Genomic DNA, 6,853 nt, shown 5'->3' on the forward strand with positions numbered 1-6,853 from the left:
TATTTGTGTCTTGTGGAACACCACAAGCGCAGCAACATCCCGGCGGTACTCGAGGGGGTCCAACGGCGCTGCCTGTGTGGGTGGCTGGAGGTTGTCGTCCTCTAACAGCCGCAGAACACGCCGCTCCACCCTCTCGAGTCTCTGCAGGTGTGTGGCTGCGCTGGACATCCAAGTCAGTGCTCCGTACTCCAGGTAAGGCCTGACCTGTGCCTTGTAGAGTAGCTGTATCCCACACTTGTCCAGGTGTTGAGCTACTCTACGCAGGGCTGAGACACGTAGGGAGGCTTGGTGGGCGACGTGTTTTAGGTGGCGGTCGAAGCGTAGCCCTCGGTCCAAGTCTACTCCAAGGATTCGTATGTGTTCCTGGAGCGGGAGGGTGACGGTGCCAAACGTTACTCTTCCTTCAACAACCTGTAAGGCTGCCAGGGACCGAGAGACAACCATTGATTGAGTCTTCTCAGGGGCAAATCGTACCTGCCAGCGCTCCCCCCACTCTTGTATCACGCGCAGCTTCTGATTGACTTCAGCAACTGCTCGCTGGCTGTCTTGGCGGCGGTAGGAGCAGGAAAGAGTGCAGTCATCGGCGTACGCTGTGATTGCTGGCAGGCTCCTGAGAAGATCATCGATGTAGAGGTTCCAGAGAACCGGTCCCAGTACGGAGCCCTGAGGAACTGAGGCCTCCACCGGGAAGTCTCTGGACTGCTGCCCGTTTATGACGACATGGAGGGTACGACCTTGGAGGTAATCACCCAACAACATCAGAAGGGTTCCCTGGATGCCTTTGGCACGGAGCTTTTCCAGCAAGCCCGCGTGCCACACCCGGTCAAAGGCACCCGCTATGTCTAGGGCGACGACAAGAGTGTCCAGGCCATTGTCCAGGGAGTCCTGCCAGGAGCATAAGTAGGTCTGACGTGGAGTGGCCAGACCTAAATCCAAATTGCTGGTTGGAGAGAAGGGCGTTTTCTTCGAGGTGGTGATTGATGTCCTCCACAATTATTCTCTCGAGGATCTTACCCACAGCTGACAGGAGAGAGATTGGTCTGTAGTTGGCAGGATCTGACCTGGAGCTCTTTTTGTGGACAGGTACTACGCGAGCTTCCTTCCATATGGAGGGCCAGGTGTTTTCCCTGATACAGGCCATGAATACTTGTGAGAGTGGTCCCCTCTCTCTCTCTCTCTCTCTCTCTCTCTCTCTCTCTCTCTCTCTCTCTCTCTCTCTCTCTCTCTCTCTCTCTCTCTCTCTCTCTCTCTCTCTCTGTCGATTTTAGTCTTTCTCATTTCTTTTCCTTGCTTTTTCTCTCTCTCTCTCTCTCTCTCTCTCTCTCTCTCTCTCTCTCTCTCTCTCTCTCTCTCTCTCTCTCTCTCTCTCTCTCTCTCTCTCTCTCTCTCTCTCTCTCTCTCCTTGACATTTTCCAGAGGTAATTTGTTCAGTGTTTCTTTCCCTTTTCCCCTCATAAAAATTCATTCCCCTCACTTCACTACTGCAATTGTTTCCCCTCCTCCTCCTCCTCCTCCTCCTCCTCCTCCTCCTCCTCCTTGCCTTTACCCTTCTTTCCTCGTGCATCTTTTTACCATTTCAAGTTATGGCGTGTGAAATGTGATAATTATGCCTGTTTCTTGCCCTCTGGTGTGCTGGATTACAGGGCTGCCGTGTTTTATGTATTGCTGTTGTTTTTTGTACGTGAATTTCTAAGTGTTGTTTGGGGGTTTAAAAATGTGCGTCTTGAGTTTCTATTTTTTTTTTTTATTTTCTTTTCTTTTTTCTTTTTTTACATGTTTCTAGGCCATCGTGAGAGAGAGAGAGAGAGAGAGAGAGAGAGAGAGAGAGAGAGAGAGAGAGAGAGAAGGGACAAACAGATATATAGTCACAGATAAACAAATAGACAGATAGCCACACACACACACACACACACACACACACACACACACACACACACACACACACACACACACACACACACACACACACACAACAAGAGACAGAGAAAAGCAGATAGACAGACAGACAGACAGACAGACAAACAAATTAACAGCTACAGTAATAAAAGAGACAGACAGACAGACAGACAAACAGAGAGACAGTCTGACAGACAGACAAACAGAGAGACAGACAGACAGACGGACAGACAAATATACAAAAGGAGTTTATGACTTTGAAAACACTTAGAAAACACAAGAGGAAGGTGAGAGGAAGAGGAAAAGAGGAGTTTGTGACCATGAAGAGGAGGAGGAGGAGGAGTAGGAGGAGGAGGAGGAGGAGTAAAGAGGTGAGGAATGAAGGAAGGGAGAAGAGAAAGAGTGAAAAATGCGTATGAGAGGTCCTTGAGAGAGAGAGAGAGAGAGAGAGAGATAGTACTAACTCACAGATGGCGTACTGTACAAGAACACTGCTCTTTTATTCTCTCTCTCTCTCTCTCTCTCTCTCTCTCTCTCTCTCTCTCTCTCTCTCTCTCTCTCGGACCCATTACATAAAAGCCTCAAGTACCAAACGACCAATCCTTCACATCGCGTCCTTGGCAAACTTGTTCTAACCTTGTACGTGGCGTGGGTGAGAGAAACCCTTTTGACTCTCTCTCTCTCTCTCTCTCTCTCTCTCTCTCTCTCTCTCTCTCTCTCTCTCTCTCTCTCTCTCTCTCTTCCTTTCTAGTATAATTTTTTTTTTTTTTGTTTTTTGATTATCCCTCTCGATTTTTTTTGTTTGGTTTATTTTATTTTTGTTTTATTTCATTTAGTACATATTCTCTTTTTTTCTGTCCTTTTTTATTTTCTTATCTTTTTACGTTTTTTTTTCTCTGGTTGTTTTCATATTGTTGTTTTTCTTTGATTCTTGTTCTTGTTCTCTTTTCCTTTACTTCTTTCCGTCACGAACGCTCATCTTATTAAATAAAATAAATGAATAAGGAGTAAATAAATATTGTGCTCCTCAGTTAAGTAATACAAGCTCTTAAAACACATGCTAATATTTACACAACATTAAACACGTGTCTTAAACAATAAATTAATAGATAGATAGATAAGTCAATTAATAGAATACTGTCTTTATTTAACTAATGCGAACTTTTAAAGATTTAACTAATTCGCGACTTTTAAAAGATGTACCGCCTCCCACTTGCGACTTTTAAAAGATGTACCGTCTCACTTGCTACTTTCAAAAAATGTACCGGCTCTCACTTGCGACTTTTAGAAAATGTACCGCCTCTCACTTGCGACTTTTAAAATATGTACCGCCTCCCACTTGCGACTTTTCAAAAAATGTACCGGCTCTCACTTGCGACTTACAAAAAGTGTACCGGTTCTCACTTGCGACTTTTAGAAATTGTACCGCCTCTCACTTACGACTTTTAAAAGATGTACCGCCTCCCACTTGCGACTTTCAAAAGATGTACCGCCTCCCACTTGTGACTTTCAAAAGATGTACCGCCTCCCACTTGCGACTTTTAAAAAATGTACCGCCTCTCACTTGCGACTTTTAACTTGCGACTTTTTTCACATCGCTAAGTAACATACAGGTTTCAAAAGTATGACGCAACGATGAGAGACGCAAAATGGGACACGTGTCTTAAAAATAAATTAATACATAGATAAATAAATCAATTAAACGAATACTGTCTTATTGAACTAATGCAGACTTTTAAACAGTAATTAATTCACGACTTTCAATAGATTCACCGCCTCTCTCTCTCTCTCTCTCTCTCTCTCTCTCTCTCTCTCTCTCTCTCTCTCTCTCTCTCTCTCTCTCTCTCTCTCTCTCTCACATCGCTAAGTAACATACATCTTTGAAAACTGTGACGAAATAGTGATAGACGCATTCTGGGACCTTCATTCTCTCTCTCTCTCTCTCTCTCTCTCTCTCTCTCTCTCTCTCTCTCTCTCTCTCTCTCATTCCCCGCTATGCCTTCTCGCCACGTTCCCTTCAGTAAATCTCGTCATAAACCTTACTTTCTTTTTTTTTTTTTCTTATTTTCTTCTTTTTGTTATCTTGTTCTTATATTTATAATGTCTCGTGTTATTATTTTTTTTATTTTCATTTTTTGGGGTTGTTTTTAATGATTCTTTTCTGATTTTTGTTTTTGTTTTTTTTTTGTTTATTTTATCTATGTATTTATTTATTCTATTGCGTGTTTCAGTTATTCTCTCTCTCTCTCTCTCTCTCTCTCTCTCTCTCTCTCTCTCTCTCTCTCTCTCTCTCTCTCTCTCTCTCTCTCTCTCTCTCTCTCTCTCTCTCTCTCTCTCTCTCTCTCTGCGTGAGGTGAGCTCAAAACAGGTAAGGTTTTGATTGGATTGACTGGCAGGTATTGTATACACACACACACACACACACACACACACACACACACACACACACACACACACACACACACACACACACACACACACACACACACACACACACACTCACACACACTCTCTCTCTCTCTCTCTCTCTCTCTCTCTCTCTCTCTCTCTCTCTCTCTCTCTCTCTCTCTCTCTCTCTCTCTCTCCAAAGCCCCTCTGCCCTCAATACTTCTCCCTCACTGCCCTCAATCTTTCTCTCCCTATTCCTCTCCCTCTCTCTCTCTTTCTCTCTCTCTCCCTCTCTCTCTCTTGACTCCCTCACCTTTCCTCACTCCCTCCTTCCCTCCTTCCCTCCAATCTCGACTGGGTATCAGTTTCCTCCAAGGTTGGGTGTTTCTCTCCCTCCTCTTCTTAACATTCCTCCAGCTTCCCTCCCTCCCTTCTTCCCTTCTTCTTCTTCTTCTTCTTCCTCCTCCTCCTCTTCTTTTTCTTCTCCCTATAACATTCCTTCTCTCTTCCTCTTAAGAGTAATTTTCCACATGTTGCTTTTCTTCTCTCCTCCTCCTCCTCCTCCTCCTCCTCCTCCTCCTCCTCCTCCTCCTCCTCCTCCTCCTCCTCCTCCTCCTCCTCGTCTATACTTACCTTTCCCCTGCATTATTCCTTCTCCATTACTACCATCATTCCTTTCTCCTTTTTCCTCCTCCTCCTCCTCCTCCTCCTCCTCCTCCTCCTCCTCCTCCTCCTCCTCCTCCTCCCACCAGCGTCATGTCATGTCTTTGTAATGTTCATTCAAGTAATTATCATGTCTATTGTGATATTAATGATGGTGGCGGTGGTGTGTGTGTGTGTGTGTGTGTGTGTGTGTGTGTGTGTGTGTGTGTGTGTGTGTGTTTAGAAGCCTTACAAATATATGGTTAGGAATGTATGTGAAGCTGTTACTGACCTTCCCATCAACGTTATTATTGTTGGTTTTTTGGGTGGTGGTGATGGTGGTGGTAGTAGTAGTAGTAGTAGTAGTAGTAGTAGTGGTGGTAGTAGTAGTAGTAGTAGTAGTAGTAGGATTAAAATATTACTATGACCATTGCCATCACCAGCTTTGAAAAATAATAGTGTTAGAGAGAGAGAGAGAGAGAGAGAGAGAGAGAGAGAGAGAGAGAGTCCAGTAGGCTTAGGAATCGAGTCATATTCCGTCCCCTAATCCTCGTATAGGCTTCCCTCCCCTCCTTTTCCCACCCCAACCACTTCCTCTTTCCCTTCTCTCTCTCTCTCTCTCTCTCTCTCTCTCTCTCTCTCTCTCTCTCTCTCTCTCTCTCTCTCTCTCTCTCTCTCTGGTGCTTTATTGAGTTCAATCATGCATTACTATATTTTTTATGAAGAAAGAGAGAGAATGAGAGAGAGAGAGAGAGAGAGAGAGAGAGAGAGAGAGAGAGAGAGAGAGAGGTAATGATATCCAATTAAATACAAATCAATAGAAACGGTTAAGACATTTTACTATTCAACACACACACACACACACACACACACACACACACACACACACACACACACACACACACACACACACACACACACACACACACACACACACAGTCATTCAACATCGTCCTTGCTTGAGAGAGAGAGAGAGAGAGAGAGAGAGAGAAAATAAATAGTTAATGCCACCTTGATTGAATATCCTGTGTGTCTCTTTGCCTCTTACTTTCACTCCCTCGCCTCCGTTTTGCAATGAAGGCCACTTTTGTCCCGGTAATTATGAGTTTTTTCCCTTTCGCCTCCCATGCACAGAGAGAGAGAGAGAGAGAGAGAGAGAGAGAGAGAGAGAGAGAGAAAGAAAGGGAGAGAGAGATGTAGCTGGGGAAAGAGAGAGAGAGAGAGAGAGAGCTGGGGAAGAGAGAGAGAGAGAGAGAGAGAGAGAGAGAGAGAGACGAGACGAGACGAGACGAGAGAGAGAGAGAGAGAGAGAGAGAGAGAGAGAGAGAGAGAGAGAGAGAGAGAGAGAGAGAGAGAGAGAAGAGAAATTAAGCTGATGAAAGATGCGGGAGGGAAAGAAAAAGGAGGAAGGGAAGGAGGAGGAGCAGAAGGAGGAGTAGGAGGAGCAGGAGGAGGAGGAAGGAGAAATTGTAGAGGTTTTGTTTGGGAAAGGAAGGGAGAGAAGGGAGAGGAGGAAAATTAGGAGAGGAAGAAAGGAATAGAAAGTTAAGATTATTTGTTTTGTAGATGCTGTGAAAAAAAAGAGAAAGGGGAGAGGGAGTCAAGATGCGTGAGAGAGAGAGAGAGAGAGAGAGAGAGAGAGAGTTTTAGTGCCAGGAAGCATTAATGTGATGGTGCCCAGTTATGACGTCACAGAGATAAGACAGAAACTCTCTCTCTCTCTCTCTCTCTCTCTCTCTCTCTCTCTCTCTCTCTCTCTCTCTCTCTCTCTCTCAAGGTCTTTTCTCCTTCCTAACATTCCTCTTTCCTCTACATATTTTTCTCTTCAGCCTTCGTCTCCTCCTCCTCCTCCTCCTCCTCCTCCTCCTCCTCCTCCTCCTCCTCCTCCTCCTCCTCCTTTTCGTCTCCCTATGACCCTGTATCTTTT

Source organism: Portunus trituberculatus, chromosome 24, assembly GCF_017591435.1.
Source record: "Portunus trituberculatus isolate SZX2019 chromosome 24, ASM1759143v1, whole genome shotgun sequence".
In the NCBI taxonomy this organism is placed as follows: domain Eukaryota; kingdom Metazoa; phylum Arthropoda; class Malacostraca; order Decapoda; family Portunidae; genus Portunus; species Portunus trituberculatus.